The sequence below is a fragment of the Haemaphysalis longicornis genome, unplaced genomic scaffold, assembly GCF_048455015.1.
Source record: "Haemaphysalis longicornis isolate Haplotype H1 unplaced genomic scaffold, Haemaphysalis longicornis Haplotype H1 scaffold_5, whole genome shotgun sequence".
Taxonomy (NCBI): Eukaryota; Metazoa; Arthropoda; class Arachnida; order Ixodida; family Ixodidae; genus Haemaphysalis; species Haemaphysalis longicornis.
Genome location: NW_027526385.1, coordinates 114,376,465 through 114,388,860, shown reverse-complemented (window position 1 = coordinate 114,388,860; position 12,396 = coordinate 114,376,465).

Genomic DNA, 12,396 nt, shown 5'->3' with positions numbered 1-12,396 from the left:
TGAAATGGCAAACATGCCTTGTGTACCTCGGTGACGTTGTAGACTTTTGCGCCACTTTCGAGGAGCACTTGGAAAGACTTTGCTTGGTCCTCAAGGCATTACGTTCCGCCGGACTCACACTCAAGCCGGAGAGTTGCCATTTCGGTTACGAGAAGTCTGCTTTCTAGGCCACGTCGTTAGACACGAAGGAGTACATCCAGGCCCTGCCAAAATTGCAGCTGCCGCCGATTTCCCGAAACCAACGGACAAAAAAGCCGTACGCCGCTTTTTGGGATTCCGCTCATATTACCGTCGATTTATTCAAGCCTTTTCTCACATCGCAGCCCCATTAACCCGCCTAACCCGAGATGATACCCCGTTTGTGTGGAACAAGGAACGGCCAACGGAATTTAATGAGCTGAAGCAGCGCATGCAAACACCGCAAGTTTTAGCCAATTTTGACGAAGACGCAGCGACCACCATCCCCACGAACGCGAGCAATATCGGATTAGTAGCAGTTTTAGTCCAAAAGCAAGATGGTGCCGAAAAGGTTTTTGCTTTCGCAAGCAGGACGCTCTCCCGTGCGGAGTCGAACTACTCGGCAACTGAAAAATTAGCCCCATCTTCCCGAAGGAAACGCTGAGTAGATGCAGAGCATCTCGGGGTTCCGTTGTGTTTCCGTTGTGTTCGTAGACCTTCATCGGAAGAACGTAGTTTGCGCTGCTGAGCACGAGGTCGCGGGTTCGATTCCCGGCTGCGGCGGCCGCTTTTCTGATGCAGGCGAAAAGCAAAAACGCCCGTGTGTACGAGATTTCGGCACACGTTCAAGATCCCCAGGTGATAAAAATTAATCCGGAGCCCTCCACTACGGCGCGCCTCATGGCCTGCGTTGCGTCGGTGCGTTAAACCCTACAATCAATCAATCAAGAACGTAGTAAAGTGGAGTCAACCGCAGCAAGCGCTGAACTGAACGCGCGCAGCACGCTACCCGATTTATATTCAAGGTTGAAGGAGAGGAGACGAGAGGAGAAAAGATGCGCAAGCGCCGAGCATTCGCGCCGACGAAGCTCAGGGTCCGCCGCTCGCTTCAAGCGTTTGCGTTCAGCGTCGATGTGCCCTTCGCTGCGAAGCTTTGTCTTCAGTAAACGTAGCGTTGCTGTTAGTTTGTGGGGTGGATACAGGACGGCCGTTTCAAGTCATAAGCGACAATCCTTCACTATGCTGGTTGACGAGCTTTAGAAACACTTCATGCGGCGTTGCGCGCTGGAGCCTGAGGATCCAAGAATTCGACATAACTGTCGTTTATAAATCTGGACGGCAGCACACTGATGCAGACTATCTCCCAAACTCCAGTAACGCCTGTAGACAAAGAAGAATACGACATTCCGTTCTTTTGATCTGAAAACACGACCACCATAACCCAGAAGCAGTGCGAAGGCCCAAAACTGCGGCCACTCATCGACGTTTTGGAGGGACAGACAAGTAGTGTTCCAAAAGCCTTCACAAGAGGGTTGTTATCCTTCTCGTTGCGGAACAATGTGCTCTTCTAGAGGAACTTCACCCCTAATGGCAATACCAACCTTCTAGTCGTCCCCGCAACGCTACGTAATGAAAGATTACAAGCGTGTCATGACAAACCACCGCGGGTCACCCAGGCTTCACTCGCACGTTGGCCAGAATCCAGGAGAAATAATATTGGCCAAGGCTTTCCGTCACCCTTAGACATCATGTCCGCACGTGCCGTGATTGCCAACGACGGAAACCGCCACGGGGACGACCAGCTGGTTTGCTTCAACCAGTTCAGATTCCTGAAAAACCTCTTGTAAGAGTTAGAATGGACCCTTTGGGACCTTCGCCACTTTTATCTTCTGGGAGCAAATTCGTAGTTGTTCCAACCGGCTATCTCACCCGCTACGCCGAGAGAAGGCCCTTAGAACAAGGAACAGCTGCCGAAGTGACCCACTTCTCCCTCGACAACATCGTGCTCAGACGCGGCGCTCCATCCATTGTATTCACAGACCGCGGAACAGCCTTCACGGTGCACCTCATGAAAGCTGTCATGACGCTCAGCGGGACTTCCCATAGGAAGACAATCGCATACCATCCACAGACCAACTGTTTGACCGAGCGCAAGAACAAAGCGATCGCGGACATGCTCTGCATGTACGTAGATGTTGAGCTTAAAACTTGGGATACCATTCTGCCGTACGTAACTTTTGGATACAACACGGTGCGACAGGAGGCGACCGGAATGTCGCCCTTTAGGTTACTCTACGGTCGCGAAGTGTCGACCATGTTGGACGCTATGCTACCACATGCCGACAGCCACGTCCAAGTCGACACGGAAGAGTTTACACGGCGAGCGTAAGAGGCACGGCAACTTGCTCGCTTGCCCACAAGCAGTCTGCAACGCCATGACGCCAACCGCTACAATCTCCGCCACAGGCACGCGGACTTCAAAATGGTGTCTGTGTGTCGGTGTGGAGTCCTGTTCGTCGCCGCGGGCTCTCAGAAATACTTCTTAGACGATACTTTGGACCATACAAAGGTCTGCGTCGGCTGAGTGACGTTACGTATGAAGTTATTCCGGTCAGCACTGTACCCGCAGGACGTCGTAAATTTGAGCCTGAAACCGTTCACGTGGTGCGCATGAAACTCTACTAATTAAGCTGAGCCGACGTTTACGCCGTCACGCTCAGGGACGGCGCCGATTTTCTACCATTTACTACGTGTAGTTGCTACCCTGAGCATCAAGATAATGCCCTTTAGAGAGAGGCTGAATGTCACGAGACCGTCTGATGTGAGACGGAGCCATGAAGAGGACGACGAGCAAAGGCTCATCCACGTGGCGCGTGCAGGAGAGTTCGTGGAACGGCTCGTGCTTTGGAACGCTGATTTTGCTTTTCGGCGCTTCACGTGAGACCACGGCTCTTTGGTGGCTTTATTTCTAAACGCACAAGTTCCCTTAGATAAATCTCCGCTTGTCTTTGCCCCAACTTCGCCTGCTGCACGTCTTGCAACGGAACAATATATATTAAAAATTTACATCACGCAAATTTTCTCTGTCCTCTTACCGGCTGCAAATACAGCCGGGCTTCACTTTCTCAAACCAGTTTTCAGGGAAATGTAGCAGGTATCCCCGGAAGGGTGGTAGTTCTCGGGTTTTTTGCAGAACGACGAGAAAATTGACGTCTTGCCCCAATTTATGAGTGGCGGCCGTTGTTCTCTTGGTTGCCTTTCGCAGTCTTGAAACGAAAAGTGGCACGCAAACCGTATAGACGGCGGATGGCTCAACTTAGGCTGGCTTTTCTGTTTTCAGAGGTATAAGAGCCTAAAGGTGCCGTTTCAGCACCATACCAACATCTCATGAAGACAATTAGAGTTAACGGTTTTTTCAGTAATCAAGGATTATCAGGGCGAACTTCTGGCTTTTTGCAGTTTTGAAAATGCCTTCTCCTCCAGAATTCATACAAAAGAAAACATAAAGTGTAAAACCAAATCCCCTACAGCAAATCTATGACAGGTTTAAAGCCAATATAAAGTAAAGGAATGGGCTCGAAGCCATAAATGTTATTTAAGGAAAATTTAATTTGCGGAATGCGAGCTAGCGAAGCAACTTATTATAATTTGTGAAGAACAATTACCTGCCCCATGGCTTTTGCCGCCTCTACTAGGGCCTCGCCCTCACTACTTTCTCAGGTCTACCATGTTAAGACTCTTGCGGAAAGGCCCATGGAAGGACCCTTTTGTAGCACTGTCCCGATGATGTGCGACGACAAGCAAGTTTCCGTTTCAGGTGAGGGGTATAGAAAAAGGGTTTACGTTTACTGAATCACAACCTCAAAATTGTTTCGCAGGATTGCTGTCCGAGGCTGACACGCTGGCAAAGACTCTTTTTTATAGGCTCAGAGTGGCATAAGCGTAACATCTTCACAATTAAAGAAAACTAGGTCTCTGCAATTTGACCGACGCCAGAAAGCCCTGTGGGAGAATGAAGATTCTGAGGAACTGAGGAAGCAACAGCTCCTCGCCCTGCTTCTCTCACTGACGTAGTAGGATAAGTGGAACATCCACTTCCAAGTCAATTATATATATATATATATATATATATATATATATATATATATATATATATATATATATATATATATATATATATATATATATATATATATATATATATATATATATATATATATATATAAATCAGAAAACCCCAAGCCGGAAACTACACCACAGCCATTTGCCATCCCGGCACATCTGCCGTTCTTCGCCCGGAGGTTGCGCCGTGCCGCTATCCAACGTCACCCACGTAAGCACCTGCAGTTGAGCAAAACATTCTTCAGAAGACCGAAGTGTCGCAAACTAATGATTGAATCCCTCTGCTGCACCTGTGTAGAGGCCAGTCACATCTACTGACGCTCCACATACAAGTTATCCGGGCTGCGGGGTGTTGCATCGAAAGACCTTGCGCTTTGCCCAAAAATAGCGTGAACGAGACCGTTGAATACCTGTACCACACCAGCCGGGGTTCAGTACTGTTTAAACGATTGCTGTCGCCTTTTCTCTACGTAATCGCGAGCCGCAACATAATGTTTTCTTCTAACTTCTAATGTTCCACTGAAGATAAACCCAAATAAAAAATTGAAAGCAGTTCTAGAACGCTGGACGTACATAACGGCAAGATTTACGACGGAACGGCAGCTCAATAACGGCCTGACCAACCCTGAAACGACACCCCACCATGATGACAGCTACACAACGCCAAGCTCGGTACTGACGAGACTGTGACAACGACGCCGCGTGGCCACAGAATATTGAGACGAAGCAACCGGAATACGACTACATCGCGAATCCCAGAAACAAAGACGACCACTTCTGAAATGGGGCTATCCATCGACGGCCTTGAAGTAGTGATAGGATTATCACGTCTAAACTAAGGCGTGACAAGTTGGGATGGATAACGCATGCACTGAGCAGGACGACCCCGCGTCACACCAATTGGGAGTGGTACTCACGCGAACTGTAAATGGCACCAAGTAACCTGCTCCATCCTTCCCACGCCGAGAATACATCCTCGACTCATTTATCCAAGTGAACTTTTTGAAGCACGACGTTGCAGCTAATAAATTGAAGGCCAAGTAAACACCTTTCTCCATTGCATATAAATATGATTCTCAGTCAAGCACTGGGTTAATAGTGCCCTATTGTTCGTCGACGATCACGTCAACCTGCCACCACGCGCTAGCCTGATGACCATCCACTGTTGTGATGCTGCCCCTCACATGCACCCGATGGTGTCCATTTACCAAACTTTGCTTCTTGACCGCGACTGCACAATCGCAAGAGGTATTTGGCGTATAATTCGCAAAACGTTCATGCCTAAGTCATAAAATTCGACAAATTTGGCGTGAAATGTGGCGTGAAATGCGACAAAAAATCCCGATATAACGAGTGCTTTTGTCGAACACAAGAGTGCGTCAGATACTTTTATCTCGCCGCCAGAAATAAAAGATGCAGACACTGTCCACTTGCGGTCTCATACTCTTTCTCGCTCGCCAACCTTCGTGCGTTCCTTGATGTCCGCCATACATAACTTCTTTACGGAAACTACTCGAAGTGTTGACATTTTGCCTAGCGTGCAACAGGCGGCGCTCCTATGACTTATTTTTGTATTCATGGCTGAGTACCTTTGTCTTTCACTGATAATACCGCCCGCGCAACCACGGCCACAATACCGCTTGTGCAGCTGCCGGGTGATGCTGGCGTCGCGCGCTTGCTTACTGGCACCATGGGTACTCATGTTTTATAATATAAGTGCTACCGGTGTTTCATACGTACCGCTGAAGCAAATCGCTCGATCGATAAGTTGTAATGACACGAAGCTCTTCGAGAATGCAGGGCTCAAGCAGAGCGTCTGGGGCGTTAAATCCGACGTCCGTATTAAAATAATTAGCACTAATATAACCGCTTATTTGTTTTCTTTGTCTATCACACAATTAATAAGTTCTTACCTCTAATTCAGCTCTGTTCCTATCGGAGATGGTTTTAAAAACGCGGCAGGTTTGAAACAAGCCACAGGTATAGAAAAATCCCCGGTGGGTCAGAAACGCCGCGGTAAAAATGTGAACGAAACGGTTTGACACTCAATAGGAGATGTAACAGACATGCCCCTTTAAGTGGGCGCAGCCTTTGCGGCTCGCCAGCAGGGACACAATGCGGGACTTCGCCAGTGGGCACCCCGTTGACACTACACAAGAGGGGCTGAAGTAAGCGTACCTACCATTGGCTTTGGAAAGCGGGCGACGCGTTACGTAATGTTTATACAGGCAGCATTGCCTGTAGCGATTGCACTGAATTACCACAGAGGATTGCGTCCTACCTAATACAGAGTCCTTCTATCCCGTGCGTTCACACTAGTGGTAAAACATATAGACACGAGACTCAAACATGCCATCCGCCAAAAATTTTACTGCCATCGAGACACCTCTGGACTACCCTTGTTGTAGCTGTCAAGAAAAACGTCGGCACATGAGGCTCTGCATACAGCTCCCACGGCTGAACAAATATCCAGAAAACGCACGTATCCGACCAGATGAATTGGCAATGCCCCCTAGCAGATCTGCCAGAAAGTATTTCTTGTCGCTGTACCCGAAAACCCTATAGTGTCGAATAGAAGGGGACAAGAAAAGACTGAAAAAGCCTGTCTTTATGACGCCAGAGTAACACTACAAGTTTATGCCGCTTTCGCTACACACGCCACAAACCGGGTTTCGACAAGGTATGGACCCTATGCTTGATGGCCTAAGTGGCACACGTGATCGCCTACTTTGACGACATGGTGGTCTTGCACGAAGATTAGATTCGACACGGGAGGTTTTCCAGACATCCGAATTCATGTCAAACCCGTCAGGTGCTGTTTCGCAAAAAAAGATGTTATGTTCTCAGACCACGTACTCAACGCAATAGAGTAGGTAATGAATAGAAAAAGTTCTGCTTTTACCCAAAGTCCTATACCGAACGTTAAGAAAGTATTCTGAAAAATCATCCTAATGTGCGCCTTATACCGACGCTCCGTTGCAAACCTTGCACAAATAGTAGAACCACGTTTGCGCTTCAGGACATACATCATCAAATTCTGCAGGGAAGAAAAGCAGAGGAAAGCCTTCTACTAGCTGAAACAACGCCTGTAAAATGCGCCTATGAACGTGGTTTACCATAACAAAGCCGAAAAAGAAATGCAGACAGATGCTAGTGACGCAGGACTGGGTAGAGGCTTCATCCATTAGCAAAGCATCTGCAAAACAGTTGTCGACTGTGCAAGCCATGGTTTGCGCACGGAGGATAAAAACTACACAGCCTCTTAGAAGTAGCTACTAGATAATATATGGGTAATTTCAAAATTCCTCTGATACATGTGTGACAGACTATTTAAAGTGTTGACGGACCAGCATGCGCTGTGTTGGATCGCCGATTTGAAGGATTTTTGTGGCTGTCTTGGTTCATGAGGATTGCTGCTCCAAGTGTTCGTAAATAGGATCGTCTACAAAGTATGCAGAAAACACTCACACGCTGACTGCTTATCTCAGACCTCCGTAAATCGGCCACAAAAAAGGCGCCGACGGCGAACTCGGCGTCGAGATCGCGTACATCGAAGGCAATCACGAAAATGTTTTCTACGTAAACGGCATTCACGTAAAAATGCCTCGATCTAGCTTCAAAAACTCTTGTCTCCGTGAAGAAAATTTCCGATCCCAAAAAAGAAGAAAATATGTTGCCATTCCTACAAACATTTGGCATTTCATTTTTAGAGCATCCCACAACGATGAGTCTGATGGATATCTCGGCACAGTATATACAATAGGCAAAAGACTAGTGGCCACACCTTACACTATATGTCTCTAAATGAATCGGCCATGCCAGCCAGCGACACAATTCATGGTGGAACAGAACCTCCGCACTTCTGAAGCAGATCGTCGTCCTATGAAGACCCTTCAAAAAGATCGGAATAGACCTCCTGGGTTAAAACCTATGCATGAGCCAAAAATACGTAGATGGTCTTAGCTACATTCGACACGCCGCAACAGGCATAAACCATCGCGTTGGAAGCGGAAATTTTTTATTCGCCAAGATGTGCGGTCGCTGGAGCCTCCAAAGTTGTAATTGCAGACCATTGAACTGCTTCCGTGCACGGCACATGCAAACAGTATTACGCTAAAAAAACACAGTTCACCCCAGAACGCCACCGCACCAGTTCGTAAAGTACAGACTAACGTAACGTCTACGCAAGGGGGTCACAAATGTGCTCTGTATGTCAACGTTGACCATAGGACGTTGGACGAATTGTCCCCTACGTCGCGTTTGCTTACAAGGCAACAAACCAGGAGCTTACAAAGACAACGTTCGAGCTTGTATACGGAAGACGGCCGACTACGATGCTCGAAGGCATGAGGCCACGATAGAGGACGAGGGCTTTAGCCGAGGTGTAAGGCCTACAGCATGAAGTGGAGCTTGCTTTAGTGCCTACAACAAAGCGGCAGCTGGGGGAAGTTGGACGCTACAAACTGTTGCTAAAAGACACCAGCTTATAACCACGAGTGTGTGTGGGGGTTTTGTACTAAATTTGCCAATGCAGACCCAGAGAGATTTTGCTGCGACACGATTTCAGACCTCTCAAAAATCAGCGAAGTTATCACCAAGTGATGTACGAAATTGTCGCCGACGGTTACTCCGCCGCACATCACTGCGCAATGTCACCTACATACTTCGCTTCATGATTTTCTACACCAAAAGAATAATTTTTATTGTCTGTAGTGCCGTTAGTTATTATCTTGTCGGCAGACCCTTAGACGTGGTATTGGGGTACCCTGCTTTTGGTTTTGTTTATTTTTACGTTTCGGGTCCAGAGTCTGTCAATATCATATTGTGTTATGTGCTTTCGAAACAAAGGCGTGTTTCTTCTCATACCCGCTGAGTTCCGCAAACACCTGCCCATTTGGTTGCAAGAGTATTTCGGCCGGTCGTTACAAAGATTAACTGGAGGGAATAAGGGCTGGCAGGGTAAACGCTTCGGTGATTGTTTTCCCCCGACGCTCTCTGGGCAAGCTACTGTGCTTGCTCTTTCTTTCACGCTAATGTTTCTTAGGTTCTTTGTAGCACAAATTCGCCCTAATCAACCATGCTTACTTCAATAAACCGGAATCGTTCTTGACTGTGTTACAATATCAGTTCGCTCTCTGGCAGAGGTCAACGCATCAATAAATCTAAGAATTGTTCTTTAGTCTTTGCACATATTAAAGAAAAACGCAAAATAGATCCAGTAGGACAAGACAACCTCTGTGAACTGCTCAGGACATAATCCTCTGCCTACAGTTCCTAAGGCTGTTCAGCAATTAGGTATGACGAAGGATAGGAAGTAAACCATTCGCTTTCAAAAAAATATTATTACTTACGTGAAGGCGTGGTACAGGTTGCAAATGAAGGTATGGGTTTCGACCTCGAGGGTTATTTAAACGATCGTAATAATACAAAATTCCAGATATTGACACACAGACGAGCCTCTCCAGTGGAAATGCCTCCCAGATTTTTTTGATACCGTCAATGTTCGCTTGCTGAAAGTAGAAGAAAGGAAAAAACTGCTTTGCGGCACAGAGAGGTGTATCAATCACATGTGCCAATTTTATCTTTGTGAATTTCGAAAGTCTCAAAAAGAACACGTCGAAAATATTGTCCTAAACGCTTTCAAGTGTGAAGCACAATGACTATTTTAATCAATTTTTAATCTATTTACTGCCAAACAGTATACCTCTGCCACCCAAGGAAATGTTTGAGGCAGTGTCAGCAGAAAAAACTTACAATCGAAGACAGCGGCATCTAAAAATAATTGAAGCTCGTTCCTCCTCCCCGCGGCGGTTTCTCGTAAAGATTACGGTTGCGTAATCGCCTCCGAGTGCAAAAGCACCCAACAGCAAATAAGTAATGTAGGGACGCCACCGTGATTTCTTATAGAAAAAAGGAGACGGAAATAGCACCTCGTTCAGTGTATTCTAGGCTGCCTTGGGTAGACCACGGAAAATGAAGACTCCAGAAGACCCGCCAGAAGAAGAACATAAAGCCGCCGTGAAGATGTTGTGCAGTAATAGAAAGTGCGGTTAGTACATTTAACTTGTCTCTCGCTTGAATCTTTGTAGAGCCACGTGTTAGAATTCAAGTGATCTTGCATTGGTAATCGTTGTGGGTGTCCTTTACAGGTTCACAGTCCAACCACCTTGTCACGCCAACCTATCAATTTGAACAGTTTCCTTGATGGTGCAACGGTATGCATCATTTACATTACTCCTTATTTCGCACTTTCGAGGGATGCCCGAGCTCGTCGGATAGAAAAGTTCCTAACATCCTCTGGAGCATGCCGTTTTAACAAAAAACAGCCAACATAGCATAACGTAGGACTCATAACATAGTCACATCTTTATTTGGCTATTGGTTCTGCAGTTCTCTTCCCATGATTTGAGTGGGGTGTGGGCACGAACACGTTAGGTAGTGACCACTTCCCCACCTCACTAACATATATAGGAAAACATAGCTCCTGCCTGGTGTTATCCAGGAAGAGTTGGATCCTAGCCGGACCTTGACATACTCTCAATGGCGTTTCAATTCCTGTGAACAAGGAACACCACTTGTTAGGTTTGTGTTTAATGAAAACCCCACATGCATTCCTAAACTCATGCAACTGAAACGTAAATGTCTCAAAACAATGAATATCCTTAAGCCTTTCAATGCCGTTTTTTTTCTGACTGCTCCTTACCCCTGCCGGATATTTTTCCTTGGTAATTCTGTGGAAATTTTATGCCAGTAATGTAGCATGATACTCTGCAGGACATGTAAAGACATCTATTCAGAAATATCCTAATCAAATAAAAAAAGCTTACGATTTAAATTATTACACAATATTAACAAAAGAATGAACTGCAACGCGGGATGTCCAGCCGTTTATAGAGCCTTTTAGTGCTGGGACTCTTCAAAACAAGGCATCACAAAAAATGGCCCTGGCAGCTTGAACACATATAGAGGGACTCTCTTCGCAGGTTTAAGGTGACCTCTCCATAGATGGTGGGACATGAAGGCAATTTGTTTTTCGCACAAATTCTCTGGGGACTGGAAGGCAGTGATTTAAAACAGCAACACGAGTGTACTCGGGGGTGCACGTGGGTGGTTTCACGAGTTATCTCGGTAGTGGCCGTTAAGGGTAAAGTCGCCTCATCCTAATAGAATGTGTTAAAAAACAACTCCGGTTGCGCTTGTATACTCCCTATGTTTGGTCTCGGCTGGACTATGGCAGTGTATGTATAGGTCGGTGACAAAAACAGCATTAGGAATGCTCGATCTAGCGTTACAATTTGGGCTTCGCCTTGCGTCTGGTGCTTTTATCACTAGCCCGGTACAAATTTTGTAGGTTGAGTGTAACAAGTGGTGCCTTAAGAACCAATGAACGTACATAGATGTGCATTTGTTTTTAAAATTTCAGTGCTGAGTAGCCATTATTTTGAACATCTTTTTATTGATACGTAAACATCTCCACTGCGTGTAAGTTCGCACTTCTCTTTCTTTCCCGCTCTCACTTATGCTTTTTAGATATTTACAGATCATCATTTGCCGACGTTTTACCACTCTGGCAAGTACGCTCTGTGTCTTGTGACATTTCTTTCATGACATTTGACAAAAATTGGGTACCACAAACAGCAATCTTGCAGCACTTCTTGTCTCTGCAGCATAAATACTAGTGTCCAGAATTTTAAACTGATGCCTCAAAAAACTGCCACTTCTGTCTCCTGTGCTCCGCACCAACCCAGCTTCAATGTCAGTACATATATAAACTTCAATACCATTATTTTTACGGCAGCGGCCCATGGTACACTTCTTGTTCTTGAACACATTCTTCACACTCAAATGCCACAATCTATTGTCAATACAAATTCTTATAGTAATGTCCTGGCATTGGGCATCCCCAAAGCACGCGAATCGCCATGTTCTGTATATGTCTGTATATTCCCGAACACTTGATGGGCAAATGCCACAATCTATTGTCAATACAAATTCTCATAGTAATGTCCTGGCCTTGGGCATCCCCAAAGCCCGCGAATCGCCATGTTCTGTATATGTCTGTATATTCCCGAACACTTGATGGGGTTCTTTGCTGGTTCCGACGTCACTCTGGGATCGATGGTAATGAAACGGCAGTTCAAATGGTGACCACTGCTGCACTTACAAATACAGTGAACATTACAACGCTACCGTACACGGACCTGAAACCCCACATCAGACAACACCTTCGCAAAACATGGCAAGTACATTGGAATGAACACACAGGCCACAAACCACACGTTATAAGGCCACTCTTGGGATTATACACCACCGACG